At 43.1% G+C, this 15,997-nt stretch overlaps 1 protein-coding gene across 1 annotated transcript in view; it reads right to left on the bottom strand.

Annotated features, from left to right (window-relative positions):
• SGMS1 (sphingomyelin synthase 1) overlaps positions 1-15,997 on the bottom strand; it is a 73,769-nt gene that overhangs the window by 40,095 nt on the left and 17,677 nt on the right. Inside the window, exon 2 of the mRNA XM_009275070.2 lies at positions 8,608-8,671. The gene's annotated coding sequence lies outside the window, so the exon portion shown is untranslated. The remainder of the gene's footprint in view (positions 1-8,607; positions 8,672-15,997) is intronic.

Here is a 15,997-nt window from a genome sequence, read left to right as displayed (position 1 = left end):
AGTAGAACTGGTAATTACTCATTACCTAAAGATTTCTTAGATGTAATTCAATCAGTACCAATTCTGTAAATTCCTCCCACTGAGCATATATATGAGGAATTGAAGGATTAATTAGAAGACACACTACAGGCTGTGGATTCCTTGTTATGTAGATGATGCTCACGGCTGCTTTGGGCGAATACACATCTCATGGGACAGCAGAAGTCACCTGGTGACTAAAGAGACAAACTTAACTCACTTCTGACAATAAATGCATTCATATTTGAGAATAATGCTCTTTTATTACTCCAGCAGATCATATCTTTGCAATTTTTTCCCCTCAGTGATCCATGACTGTATGGGTTCAGTGACCTCAAGGCACGTAACGAAGCCAGCCCTGTTTTCCCACGAGTGAGGTGGGGCCAGAAGGGAGAAGAGACAACAGTTTGACGAGTATTACAGGTAATTAAAAGCGAGCTTTGGGAACACCTTTTCAACAGGTTTAATCATTATGCATTTAAATATTGCATGTGTCCAGACAGATACAACTTAATACCCTGTAAAGCCCTAAACAAATAAAAAGAAACATACTTAATGAACTTTTCCAAAGTACTTGCAAAGGGTTTTTTTTCTTTTTCTCCTACACACTTCGGCCAGGACATAGCCTAAGGGCTAAAACGGAGGACAGCCTGAACTGATTACATCATTTTCTTTCTATAGGATTGAACATCTGGGAGTACTGCTCTCAGTTAAGTGGCTGTTGCTCTGCTTTATCTCCACCTTCCCACATCATGCTTCAATGTGAGGATGATGATCACCACAAAAATGCCTGAGGAAGAGAGACAGCCACTGAGTGATGACCTGTTTGCTTCTATCCTGATCAGGACATAAGCTATGTGACACAACACTAGATTTGAGGTTGACTGCTGGCACTTAAGAGAAATAGCTACTACCAAGCTTCAGCACTAATGTTTCTTGGTAATTCAAGCACCACATGCACTGGCAAGACAGCATCCTTCCAAAAGCCTTGCTGGGGAAAGGTCTTCCTTGCCTTGACAGCTTAAATCTGCCTAAACATCAAAAAAAGTCAGAGTAAGCAGATTATAGTGAGTCACCTTTTCCCTTGCTCATCAGTAAATAAACTATATATTTCATCGTATCAGATGAAATCCAGCACTGAAGGTGGGAAGTAAAGTCTAGTGCAAGTTAAAAAAAACCCTACTCATTCACCACCAAGCAAACTCAACCCTGAGGCCCAAGCACCGCAACCCAGATGATGAAAAATAGCAATGACACTACCTCCAACTGAGCTGCAGGCATGGCCGAGAAACAAAAAGCATGAAGATGCAAAAATGTTTTGGTGTAAAAAGAGGAAGGAAGCCTGAGTCAGAGATAAGAAGAAATAAATAAAAATAAAGTTTAAAAGCAACTGATATACACAGAGTAGCTTTACTTTCTCCCATCTCTGGAGATGTCATAAAATAGGTGACAATTTTTAAAGCGACGCATTTCTCTCTCCTTAAGTTAGTAAGCAGCTCTTCTTCCAATGCAAGGCTTTAACGAAGGAACTACACACTTGCCTTTTCAGGAAGCATTTTTACAGGACCCAGCAGGGAGGCATGTGGCTTGCTGGCTACCAAGGACCGCTACCAGTGCAAAAGCAGGTATGAGTTCAAAGACTGATTACTGATTTCTAGGATCAACACCTACCAGAAAGGATATGTTCATATTGCTTCACATGAGCAATATAAATCCATACATCCACCACACGTATCCCAAAAACGTTTTAAGCATTTCTTTTTTGTCTTTTTTTTCCTTTAAGTAACCTGACTCTGGTCACTGATATGTCAGAAAAAATGTGCTACAGGAGCGTTAGAAAGCCACTCTGACCTCCATTTGCTTCAAACCACTTCAAAACACCGTGTTCAGCAACAGCTTGAGGACAAGTTTTTTTAAAATTATTCGAAATATATAGCCCATTCTCTTCAGAGCGAAGCTATTTGGTCTTAACTACAATGTGACTACCTGCTCATTTGAAAGGAAGCATTAGCTATTGCACTGAATCACTGTTTGCTATAAGCATCAAACCATCTACTTAGCATTTAGTATCACAATACACTGAACAAGCCATGCCACTCCAAAATTGCTGCTTATTACTCTTTCACCACTTTCACCCCCCAAAACAAGTGACCTAGTTTATAGCAAACTCACTGTGCAATCTGTAATGCAGATCTCTCCAGAGATGCTGTGAATGTAACAAATCCTGTTGCTTATTATTTATATCATGCTTATTATTTCTTTCAGCTCCAAGCTGGGTTTTTTTAACTACTTTTCTTAAACTGAAATGTCTTTGTGAAGAAAACGCAAAATCAAGGACATTGCTAAGTTGTGAACAACTATGGCAGAGACCTTTCAGCACATCTGCTTTATGATCCAGAAATGAAGCACTTTTTATTAAAGATGCAAAAATGCTCATCACTAAAACAAACCTGTTCTGGCCATCACTGCTCCACCCTGTCTTCTGAGGGTTTTCAACCAGCAAATGTGTATATATTCCTGTTTGATATAACACATGATTTTGAACAGGCCAGTAGCAAAAAACAAAACAAAACAAAACAAAAAAACCAACCCACAGTGGACACCCCCCCACCTATCATCTTTCCTATTGAGAAATAACCTGAAATTTTATTATTACATATATAATAATAATATATATTACTATTACATCTATATTACAGCATTAACAGCCATTACAACTTCTTATGTGCAAGGCTGTTAAGAACGGACAGTTGCTTTTGAAACTGAAAAAATGCCATTAAATTTACCTTTATGGGGTTCTGATATATACTAGAAACATTAAAAAGTTGACTTTAAAATCTATGAAGTTTTTATTAAAATAACTTCCAGAAATGCCAGGTTAAGTGTTTAGGTGTATCAAACACAAAGGGTGGTTCTGGAGTACTGATGTACTCATCAGCTCCAGCAATTAAGTTTCCAGAGAGGAATACTGTGTCATATACGTGTGACTCATGGAGTAATGTCCGGAGGAAACCACACTTCTCTTTCTTTTCCTATAAAAAGCTCAACCTGCTTTTAAGTTGAACTGAGTTACCTGAACAAAAATCTTTCCTCCAAAGGAGATAATTTCAGCATCGCTTGCTTGAGCATGTATGCAAGAACAAAGGTGTATTTTAAATTGCTTGCAAAGACAATGATCACGCAACCTGCCAGCAAACCAGTGTCTTCTGGAAACTCAGCTGAAAACATCCCCTGGTCCTCCTTCAGAAGCAAATTAAGAAATATGTTGTGGTGTTGTATTTGAACACCTGTTTCTACTTTGACCTCCCATAGGTTTTGCAACCTCCCGATGCTTTGGCTGGCTGACCTGTTCCTGGGCAGTTCCCAGTTCACTTCCCTTCTGCATCTGACTCCACACACAGTCATGGGACTCTACCATGCTGCAACAGCTCTGAAGGATATCACACACACACCCCGTGAGTCTCCGTGCACTCACTGTGACTGAAAGCTGTAAAAAGGATGGCGGAAACACCAGTGGGATCCCCCACACATCCTGGAGGTCTGCCAGGATATGGGACCTTTTGCTGCCGATGAAATGAGCATCCACACCACTCGTGTTGTCCCAGCCATGCAAGCAGCTTAAATCTCTGGAGTTCTCGTCTAACTGGTGTCATCTTTGTAAACAGATAAAATCAGTCCTTTTGCTCATCAAGTGTGCTTCCCTGGGTTGCAGAGTGTATATCCTTCTGCTGTTCCTGGTTAAACGCCACAGTTGCCCTTTAGATCATCGGAGAAATGCCCGGATTTTCTCAGTGGCAGGCTCTGCCATTGGAAGCTGGGATTGCTCTGCGGAGCCTAATGCCCAGCACCTCTCCAGGGGTTAGAGTAGAGAAAAACAAGGTGGCACACTGTTACTGCAATTCACTTTCATACAGGAGATGTGCAATCAGAAACCCAGTTCAAAGAAAGTGTTTAATACCACTGTGGTCACATTTTAACCTAGAACAGTGAAGCTTTCCATAAAAGAGAAAAATAGAAACAAGACACCCTTTTCAAACTCACTGTCTCAACCAGAAGGACATTTTTCACACGGCAGGGTGTTATTCACACATGACTGCATCCCGCACCCAGCTATAGCGCTCCCAGCTCATGAACTCCTATTCTCTTATCCACTTTTTTCCCTCCGAGAAGTCTCATTACCCAGGTGTGTCAAAATCCTCTGGCTAAAGAAATCACTGCCTAAGATTGTCAATTTGGTTGTACTCCTTCCAAACCCAAAATTTCAACTTAAAGGCCTCTGTTTACAAGCAGGCAACAGATTGTTTCCTCACCAAATACTGTAATGGGACACAGACTGGTAGCACCATTGATTTTTCCATCAAAGAGTTAATTCCTTTGTTATTTGCCCCACATCTTGCTACAACGCTGCTGGTTTTGTATACCAGTAGTTCAGCACATATCAGGTGCTCTGGCTTCTTTAAAGCTTTTGACAGACCAAGTTGGCCTTACCCAGAAACATGGCATGTAATGATGGATGCCAGCTGCTGCTGTCATCCAAGAAGTAATCAAGAACCTTTCAGGAAAATACCCTTGCTTGTTTTAAGTATGGATGGCTGGATATAGCAAGTCACTAATTTATTATGCATAAACGGAGCCAAAATGTCCATACTTGGGCTTATGCCGAGCACTGCAAGGCAAATACTTTTCCTTTCAGAAAAAAAAGTTTATACCGAATGCACATTTCATTAACACACGGTACCACCTGCTTGTAGGCCTGCCCAGCAATCCCTGTGTTAAAACAATGAGGTTTGAAATTGTACTAATGCTGATCTCTATGCCAAGGAGGGGCAGACATAAGAGCCTTGGCTATTTCCTCCAATTTCCTCTATTCTTCAGCAGCAGCACTGCACCCTTCTGCGAATACCAACTTCATGCTCTGCTGACGCTATCTCTTGCTCTTCAAAGGAGTTTCTTATTAACTTGAAAGACCTAAAGGGAGCCAAACACTTTCCAGTACAACCAAAATTAGCATCTTTAAAAAAAAAAAAACCAGCCAAAAACCAGAGCAAGCGCTAATACGTGATCATGTTTTGTGCTAGAGGTCAACAACAGGGCTCCTGGGTGTGGAGGGGGCTTTTTCCTGTTAAAGATAAACTAACCCAGTCTCCACATCCTGAGTATTTGTTTGCACGCCATAAGAGTCACACAGAATACTAACCAGAGAGTAATCCAACTCCTTAATTTGCAATATATTTTTGTGGCACCTCAGCAGGATGGTTAATTATCCCAAACACATGACCTACACCTGCTGTTCATGCAATGAGCATCTTCTCTCTTGTACCCAGGTAGCAGACCTAGAACAACACAGACCCCACTCAAAGACTCTGAAGATGAAACACAAGCCAGTTATCGATTAATCACTGCCTCCGGCTCCCTTTTTTTCCTATGTAACTGAAAGTAAATATTCAGAGGTTAAATGGCACTGACTCAGACATACCCACCTATCCAATACCTTACTCATTAATAACCATGATGTGGATTAATACTGCAAATTAGGGCTTCAAATATCCACTTCCTCCATCCCAAGGGCAAAGGGAACAACACAACAGAAGCGATAAGGAGCTATTTGTGAGGACCGCAGGGTGTTGTATTCCCAATATCCTGTGTCAGTGCAGCCGGTGTTATCACCACTTCACACATGGGTGAGCCGTGGGATCCCATCATTGCAACACACATCCTCTTCTTGCGACTTCCACCCACAGCACACAGCGAGTGCCATGAGTTTACCTGGGTTCAAAGGATGACCAGATGAATTCAGAGCAGTAAAGAAGAAGAAATGACGCTCAGGAAGCCTGAGCCATTAATCACTAAAGGCTCAAAGAGCTTAGGAAAGTGTGTTTATATGCCCCCTTACGTCACCTTATATGCCACCATGGGCACGGGCTGGTTTTGGTATAACTCAAAATCTAACTGTGCTTATATCTCTACTAATGATCAAAGTGTGATAAAAATGTTCCCAGTCCCTATTTTCAGGTGCTGGCCTATTAGACCTTGTTTTTATAACTTTGACCTCTGTGATGCATATGAGAAACACGAAAGGACGAAGACCAAAGTGCTCACTGCTTAGCACAGGCTTTGTGCTCCAGGCCCAGGAGGCTTGGCTGTCCCACAAGGCAAGTGTATAACACTTCCTGCGGGAAGCATCACTTGTGCTGCAGAAGCAAAGGGTATGATCACAGGTTGCAAAATATGGCAAGGTACAAACACAGAAAATTATTAGGCATTCTGTTATATCAAAAATTATGAAACATCAGCACTACCTTCTACTTCGATCTGCTTGTTTAAAGATGGCACCTTTGATTCATTTATGGGTTTTCCCTTTGGTGTACTTACTTACAGACTGGGCAGTCATTTCCTCTAGTCCAATTTATTCCTATAGGAAATACAAGCATCAGTTCTGTGTAAGCATTAAAAACGACAGCCTGGTCCTTCCACCAGGACCATTAAAACTCTGCTTCCTAGCACACATATCTCCCCAAAAATTCATCATTTACTGAAATCCCAATTGATGATATTTCTTACACGTACACTTTCCTCCAAGCACCTGAATTTGTGTCTTTGACTACAATGCCGAGCACTAACTTGAACAGGGACCTGAAGGAACTTAATCCTGCCTCCACCAAAGCCAAGTCTCAGCAGCTTTGACCACAAAAGACATTGTACACCCCAGGCAGAAGCTGAAGCCTGTATTTTCCAGTACATTTTGTGTTCTGCTTAAGTGCAGCATCCATCCACATCGGATGAGGCTCAATGTGTATCAATTTCTAAATTTCTCAGGGAGTCATGTACTTTAGAAGGATGAATGTGCATAGATTTGATTTGCAAGTAAGTAGCAGATTTCGTTTCAACTCACTTCCTGTTGATATGGTTTAATGACCAAGGATATGTCCACAGCCTATATATAGCCTTACTAGAGATACTACTAGGAGTTCTCTCAATACTAAAAAAACCTAAGAGTATATTTACACTGTAAATATACTCTTAGGTAGTAGCTTCTCTAGTATTTATGCTGTAAATATTTATGTTTATGCTGTAAACTTACTATGCTGTAGCATACACAGAGCAGCAATTGCTAAATCAAGCCATGGCCAAATACCTTTCCCCTGGCATTCATCAAACATATTTTGGCTGGCATTTACCATGTTCACACTTGCATTTCTGTTCTTGACACCAGTCACAATGGAAAGACTATGTACATCTTTTCAAAACCCACACAGGACACCATCACACCATTCTGAACTCAGTATTGATCCTGCAAGTCCCCATATGATCAAAGAATAGACAAGGGGAATCCTTCTGCTTGATACCCCCGCTCTTGGTTATTCCTGGCAGATTATCCAAAGCCAGAAATAACTGGAGCTGTTTCTGCGTGAGCTGGGTGGGGTAGATGTGTGTATCAAACTGTGGACACCACCATCCTTCCCGTGCTCTCGGAAACTTGAGTCAAAGGAACTGCCCATTTCTTTTTAAAGATCATTCTTAACTACTCCCGAAGGATGACATTACTTGGATATTATCGTGCTGTGCGCTATGATTTCCTAGAGTAAGAAGAGATTAGTTTCTTCCCCACCCACACCAAAGAGGAGTAAGCCAGAACAATATTTCCACAGACCTTCCGCTGACTGCTGAATGTTGTATTTTGCAAAAATCACTGTCAGAGGTTTTACCCCTGCAATTACAGTTCACAAAAATGCAATTCTGTAAGGAGTTTAAAATATCTAATAGGGAGTACAAAAGGGTAAAGGTAAATACTTGAGCTTTCTAAAGAGGTGGACTTGCCCTGTTCATTTATGCAGTACTGTTAGATTTGCTTAGTGATTGGCATTTCTGCAAAAATACAGTGCTCAAACATGCTCAGTTTCACACTGTGCATTTACAAAACCTCAAGCCTTGAAGTGTTACTTTGTCTTCCACAGCTCACAAGTAGCAAAAAGTAGCAAATGCCGCTTCAGACCTCAGAAAACCCATACTTAAACCAAGGCCTTATTTTGCCAACTATCCTACCAGCATAATGTATTCAGTTTACACCTTTTTAGCGTTTTCATCCAAATTTATTATTTTAGATTTAGACTGAGCACAATAAAAATGGAATAGTCTTGGAAAGTTTTTGAGAATCTGGAGCTCTGAATTGTTTAGAAAGCCAAAGACGAGTTGAAATTCAGTTTTGCTATCATGAAATCACTTCCATAGTACAATAACAATATTTGCAGGGTGGGAGGGGAGAAGAAAAAGCCTCTCTGCATCACCTAGGCAAATCGGTGCAATTTTAAGTTTGCTGCAGCACCTCTCAAATGGGTGTGAGGGGGGAAAAGCAATCCCTGAGCACTGATGCTGTGCATGCAAGCAGCTGACGAGAAAGTCTTGTTGAATTATTAAAGAACCATTGTCCTCAAGCCTGAAGGCTTTCATCAACTTGTTTCACAGGTCCTTTCTAAAATACTGCCCCAGTGCTTAACACCTCCGTCCCCCAATACAATCCCACAATTAAAAGTTCACAGTTTCGCTGGGGTGTTTGTTACTGGATTAGTTAAACAAAAAAAGGCCATTTACCTTCACAGGCTTCCTGTCTGTCCCAAGTGATAATCTTCTGTCACTCTTCAAGCCACCCTTCTCGCTAAGAGGAGAAGAAAGGAACGCTTTATCTTGCACGTTTAATTTTGGTTTGGCTCAGATGGAGAGATTTCTTCCAAAGCAAACACTCCTGCAACGTCACAGGATATATATATAGATACACACCAGAGGAGAAGAAAGAAATACAGCCTTTCTGTAGATACTCAGTTACATTAGGAAAGACGTAAGTAGGGGAGAATATGAGACAGAAATAGTGTCTTTATTTTTCTAAAGCTACATGCACAACGTTGACTCAGACACTAAAGCCAGGTTGAATGATCCGAGATAAATATTGCACCCATCCAATAATAGGGAGTTTCTCACATATTCCTGGTTTTTGCCAGAATACGTGCTGCTTCTGCTTGGGAAAGACTGCCATCCTGGCAGCTCACACACATTTTTGCATGTCCAACTACACTTCAGGAAAGGCACCTTCACTCACACACCTGAAGGCGAGTATACAGATAAGGAAGCGCCTGCGGGGCATTATGGGGAAAGTTCTCATACCATTTCTGGGAACTCAGCACCCTTGGGTGCCTCTCTGTAGTGCCCGTACACCACTGCATGCGGCACAGGGAATGGGCAGGAGATCTGCCTGCACTTGCAGGGCTACAATCTCTGTGATCACAGAGACACAGTGGGATAAATCACACAACTGGATGAGCACCTGGATGCACACAGGCTCTTTAGGAAGGACAGGACAGGTGCCCATGGGGGACTTTCACCACCTTGATATCTGCTGGAAGGACAACACAGCATGGCAGAAGCAATCAAGGAGGTTTCTGGAGTGCACTGATGACAATGACATTTTCCTAACACAGGTGATCAAGGAGAGGTGCTCTGCTGGACCTCATACTTACAAACAAGAAAGAACTGGTCAGGGATGCGAAGGTTGGGGCAGCCTTGGCTGCAGTGACCATGAGATGGTGGAGCTCAGGACCCTGAGAGGAGGGAGCTGGGAAAAAAGTTGTATCACAGCCCTGGACTTCTGGAGAGCAGACTTCAGGGATGTACTTGAAGAATCTCGTGGGATATAGCCTTGGAGACAAGAGGGGTCCAGAAGAGCTGGTTGATATTAAAGGGTCACCTCCTCCAAGCTGAAGAATGGTCCATCCCAACAAGCAGGTAATCAAGCTGAGGTGGCAGGAGGCCTACACAGAGGAGCAAGGAGCTCCTGACCAAACCCGTGCAAACGAAGTGCAGCAGCAGGGGCAGGTGACTCAGGAGGAATCCAGGAACATTGTCTGATCACGCAGGGATGGGGTTAAGAGAGCGAAGGCTCATCTGGAGTTGAATCTGGTGAGGGATGTGAAGGGCTACTGTAAGACCAACCCTCAGGAATCGCAGGCCCCTGAGACTACAGGGGAAGTTCAGAGCAAGGAAGACTTACCCTCAGTGGAAGAGGATCAGGTTAGAGAACAGTAAACAGACTGGACATACACCCCTCTATGGGACGGGATAGGATGGACCCACAAATGCTGAGGGAGCTGGCTGATGTCATTGCGAGGCCACATTCGATTATCTTTGAATAGACATGGCAACTGGGAGAGGTTCCTGATGAGTGGAGGAAAGCAAATGTCACCCCTGTCTTCAAGAAGGGCAAGGAAATGGATCTGGGGAACTACAGGCGAGTCAGCCTCACTTTGTCCCTGGGAAAGAGCAGCTAATTCTGGAAACCATTTCCAGTCACATGAAGGACAAGAGGGTGATCAGGAGTAGTCAGCATGGATTTATGAAGGGGGAAAAAAAAAAAAAAAAAAAAAAAAAAAAAAAAAAAATCACACTTCACCAGCCTGACATCCTCCTATGATGAAACAACTGGCTTGGTGGATGAGGGGAGTGCAGAGGATGTTGACTGTCTTGACTTTAGTAAGACTTTTCAACACCGTCTCTTCTAACATCCTCAGACAAGCTGGCAACGTATGGGCTAGACAAGTGGGCAGGGAGGTGGACTGAAAACTGGCTGAACGGACAGGCTCAGATGGTTGTGATCAGTGGCACAAAGTCCAGTTGGAGGCCAGACACTAGTGGTCTACCCATGGGTTGATACAAGAGCTAATATTGTTTAACCTCTTCATTAATGACCTGGATGATGTGCAGAGTGTACCCTCAGCAAGTTTGCTGATGACACAAAACTAGGAGGAGTGGCCAATACACCAGACAGTCACATTGCTATTTGGATGAACTTTGACAGGCTGGAGCAAAGGGCAGACAGGAACCTCATGGTGTTCAAATAAAGGAAAGACAAAGTCCTTCACCTGAGGAAGAATGACCCCAAGCACCAGTACAGGCTGGGGGCTGACGGACTGGAAAGCAGCTTTGCAAAGAAGGACCTGTGGTTCTGGATGACAACAAGCTACCATGAGCCAGCAATGCACCCTCACAGCAAAGGCAGCCACCAGTATCCTGGGCTGGGAGGAGTGTTGCCAGCAGGTTGAGGGAGGTGATCCCTCCCCTCTGCTTAGCACTGGTGAGACCACACCTGAAGTGCTGGGTCCAGTTCTGGGCTCCTCCACGCAAGAGCGACAGGGACATACTGAAGAGAGTCCGGCAAAGAGCCACTAAGATGACTAAGGGACTGGAGCATCTCTCCTATGAGGAAAGGCTGAGAGAGCTGGGACTATTCAACGGGGAGAAGAGAAGGCTTGGGGGGATTTTAATCAACGTGTACAAATGCCTAAAGGGAGGGTGCAAAGAGGAAGGAGCCAGGCTCTTCTCAGTGGTGCCCAGTAACAGGACAAGATGGCACAAACTCAAACACATAAGACCATAAGAAAAAACTGTTTTACTGTGAGGGTGGTTGAACACTGCACCAGGTTGCCCAGAGAGGTTTTGGAGCCTCCATCCTTGGAGATACTCAGAACCCAACTGGACATGGTCCTGGGCAACCAGCTCTAGGTGACCCTGCTTGATGAGGGCTGGCTGGACAAGATGACCTCCAGAGGTCCCTGCCAACCTCAACCAGCCTCTGATTCTGTGATCATTTTGCCAGTTCATTTGTGCACCCAAGATACCATTTATGATAAACACAAGTATTCAGAAGAAGCATCTCAGTCCTGTCTATGGTACCACCCATGGCAGAAACCCACAATGTCACTGTTGACAGACCACACACCAGCTCAGCAGGAGACAACTAACACATGCCATATGTCACTTGAGGCTGATATTCAGTTTCCAGTACTTGCTAGCTCACCTTTGCTATGGTTTGGCTCAAACACTGCTTTCTCAATGTGACACTGGGGTCAGAGACTGGGAACATTAACAGACCAGTCACGAGGTGTTTCATCAGACTGCCTGGTACCATCAGATTCCTTAAATCGCTCTTAACAGTCTCCATCTCCCTCAAGTTTTGCCCCCCCCCCCCTTTTTTTTTTAACTTCACCTTTTTGACAAATGCTTTAAAAAACCCCTCAGCTCCACAAATGCTCTGTATCACCTCTAAAAACCAGAGGATGATTCTCCTCTTTTATAACAAAGCAAGAAGAGTCAGACATAGATACCCTCTAGGTTTACTAGCCAAAATCTCCATTGACTTGGCAGATATCTACTTCTTGCTGGTGTAAGAGAACAGAAGTCCTAAAGATTTTGATTTTAAGGCCAAGAGATAAATTAAAGTTGTAATTTCTTTACATCTCCAACATTCCCTGTTCCCACAGCTGGAGGTGGTCTTGCAAAAAGAGGCCAGTGGGGGTCATCAGTAATGGAGAGAAGTACAAAGCTGATCCTATCTACTAAGACTTCACCCTAAAAAGAAGTTCAGGAACAGGGAAGTCTCCACAGGGAATTCAGGTTTTTGTACAAAAGCTCAAGATAAAACATGTTTCTATCAACCATTAGCGCATTTGTCTTGACTGGTTCTCAGTTTAGCACACCTCCTCCTCCTTTTCCTCTCTTTGCAAATAGAGCGAGCATGCTGGGGGCTGAACAGCGAGAAGGAGAGCACAGCTAAGATCTACCATGACAGCTGTCACATTTGTGGCCAGAGTACTTGCAGCCTCTTCCCCCAGCAAAAAAAAAAAAAAGACAACACTACAATTTTTAAACTGACTTGCTGCACGTGCTTTTTCACAGGGATTTAAAGGCCGTCCACAATTCTGGCTTCTTGCCAAGGGTATTTTTCAGTGTTAGCCTTATGTCATCAAGTCCAGTGCTGAGACCCACAAAGAGCCCCAAGTTGCAAAGGACTTCTGGGGGTCGGTTAGTCCAGCCCCTGCTCCGAGCTGGGCTAGCTCTGAAGCTAGGTCAAAGGTACATTTTCTGGTAGAGTCTATCACTCTAAGCAATAGAACGTTTCATACTGGAGCTAGGGAAGGTTTTTAGGGACTACTCCATTTGTAGCTGCAAAGCTAGATTTTAGTATAATGCAATAGATGCACAGAGACAGCCCTGAAACAATATATATTGTTAAGACTTGATCTCCTGGTCTTAACGAGGTCTCAGATTCTCAGCTCACCTGAAGTTTTGTCTTTAAACATTCCATGGCTGCGAACATGAAAATTAGACCAGCATCTCAAAACATCAAAGCAACTCATCCTGGTGAGGCTAAGGAGTCAGTTTCTTTACACTTGCAGCACTCTTAGCACACAAGAAATCCCATTTATATGGTACTTTTCTCTTGGGCAGTATAAGCTGCTGTTTCATACTGAATTAAAACCAATAAAGCAGAACTAACTAAACACAGAAATAACTACAGAATCCTCTCCGGACTTGCAAGGGAAAAGAGAGGCTGCTAATTACAGCCTAACTCATCTCCTCACTGCCATAAAAGCATTAGCAACTCTGCCTTTATAATGTGCATCGGCACTGGCATTTCGTTAAATCAGGGATTTTGGTTCTCATGAAAGGAGCTGGAGTGGCAGCACCCCCAAACTCCATCTCCCCTGCAAAAGACTGAAGGCAGGTTGTCCTCCATAATCAAACTGCTCTTGGTTACTCCCAGTCAATTAATCTGCTGCTTAATCTCACCATTATCGGCCACCACCACTAGGAAGCCATCCAATTTACACTGTAGGCAATGGGGAGAAGCCTCAGAGAGGGACTGCTATTTATAAGCAATACTGCCATGAGCTGCTTTCATGAACAGAAGTGTATTTTCTTGCCTGAAGGCTGGTAACACCGAGCCTCTACATTTGTGTTTCATCTTTTTGATACTCTTGGCACTTTATTTAAGTAAAGAGTAGCTCAGATTATTTCTAAGGAGTACCATGCAGCAGGTTTCAGGTCTATTTACTGATTAAAGCAGACACTTGGGTCCAGCCAGAAAGGTTTTGTACATGCTAACCTGCTTGCAAAGCCAGTTGCCTTCCACAGTAATAGAGCGGCTCCTCTACGAGAGTCACATTCAAGCCCTGAGATGCCAGCAGACTGCATCTAGCATTCAGACACAGCAGCTGCTCTGCAAAACAAACAGGGATACTGGGATGTCCAACACACTACTGGTTTGTTAGATCCACACATCAAAGCAGCCTATGCTATTGCTGCTAGCAGAATAATGAACATTTGGTGAAGTTTCAATGGTATCATGGGTATTATAGAAAAAAACAAAAACATAGGCACGCACACACACATATATAGAGAGAGGTATATATGGAGACAGTACAGCAGTCAAGAGGGAGCCAGGACTCCATCCTGCCCCAAAGAAGCAGATATGTGATATCCAGGCTCCAGCTGACATAGCGACAACCTGTCCCCCCACATGGATTTTCTGAGTGGTCCCAAATCAGAAAAGCGTAAACTCATGCGCAGGGAACATCTTTATACCAACACTGAGTGCATGAATGATGAACATAAAACCAGCATAGCACAGCCAGCCTTTTCATTATAGACTCACCCAACAGGAACCTCGCTATAGTTTTGGATCATTCATCTAGTGACAAAAATAACTGCGTTACTTCCTTAAATACACCATGCAACAGGACAGCATGACTAAGACTGACAGAGTAGCTTTTTCTCCTGGGCATGAAAGGCTACAGGACTTTCTGTGATCAGTGATGTTATAAACTCGAGAAGATTTCGGCAGAAAACACCGACATTATTTATGAATTGCTTGCAATATCAAGATGTTCACCATAAGCCTCTGTAAGTCACTGCATTGCTTAGTTGCTCTTGCTGTTAAGAGTGTGACTAGTTAATACAGCAGAAAACCATATTTGCTACACCACTAAGTAAAGGAAAACTGAAGTTTCCACAGCCATCATGCATCTCTAAAATAAAACGGTAAAAAAAGAGCAAAAATCTAACAAGATCTGCTGCACTCCCCAGTGCCATGCTGAGGAGCTGTGCTTACTCAGTTTGTCTCCAGCATCCAAAAATGGGACCACGGCTTTCCAGGGCTTTCAGTGCTAAATGAAAGCTGACTGCAGAAAATTCACTGGTAAATGTTTATTAGCAGTTGCCATTCTAATTTTAACCTCTGGACATTTTTAGGGCCAATTAAAAAAAAAGACCAAAACGCAAGAGACCAAATAATCCACGTAGGGATTATATCCTGCCTGTGCTATTTCAAAAGTCATTCTGAGATTCAGGGACCTTTTTTTTTTTTAACCACTGTTTAACTTCTTGTGCTAGAAGCATTAAATTACACCACAACATCAGACTGGACTATCCAAGAAAGCAAGCCTCTTAGAAAGGAAGGAGACATGGATTCCCATGGGAAATAACAGGTTCCAATACAAATACTTCACCAGTGTTATAATCCATAGTGGGGAGCAAAAACCCCTATTTCTTTGCCTTTCCATGTTGAAAAGTGTGGGACTCTAGGAATACAGAGGAGTACCCCATGCCAATACACTCTGTATAAGCTTTTCTCCAGGCTCACACAGGCTCTGTCAGTCCCTGCAGAGCTGTTTCATCCATCCAAACTCTCAAAAAGTGTCAAAAAAACTTCTCCTCAAGCCTTAATTGCATCTTCATGCATCAAAACCAGATATACTATCGTGGTTCAACAATAATTTTCCTGCCCAGGCCCACTCCCTCCACTTCTACCACCAGAACAGACCATAGAAACCTTAACTGCTCAAGCCCTACTCTGTGCAGACCAGACTGGCCAATGTTCATAGCAGCAGCTTCTTTGTGCAGCTGGTATTACCTGCAGATGCTCATCATGGTGGTACATGAGGTCATACCGTGGACTAGAACTAGTCCAATATCTCCAGGTAGAAGCACAGATGCAGATCTACTGGACAGCAGATGTGTTGTTCTTTATTTTCCTTCCCATAAAGGTAATCCCTTAGGTGTAACCCAGACACCCCAGGGCTGTGTTTTGCATAGTTACAAGGCCAACAGGAAAAAAAAAAAAAAAAAAACAAAATTGGCACGCCTCTGGGACAAG

The sequence above is a fragment of the Aptenodytes forsteri genome, unplaced genomic scaffold (genome assembly GCF_000699145.1).
Source record: "Aptenodytes forsteri isolate BGI_AS27 unplaced genomic scaffold, ASM69914v1 Scaffold320, whole genome shotgun sequence".
Taxonomy (NCBI): Eukaryota; Metazoa; Chordata; class Aves; order Sphenisciformes; family Spheniscidae; genus Aptenodytes; species Aptenodytes forsteri.
This window is presented reverse-complemented; position numbering and strand designations above follow the sequence as displayed.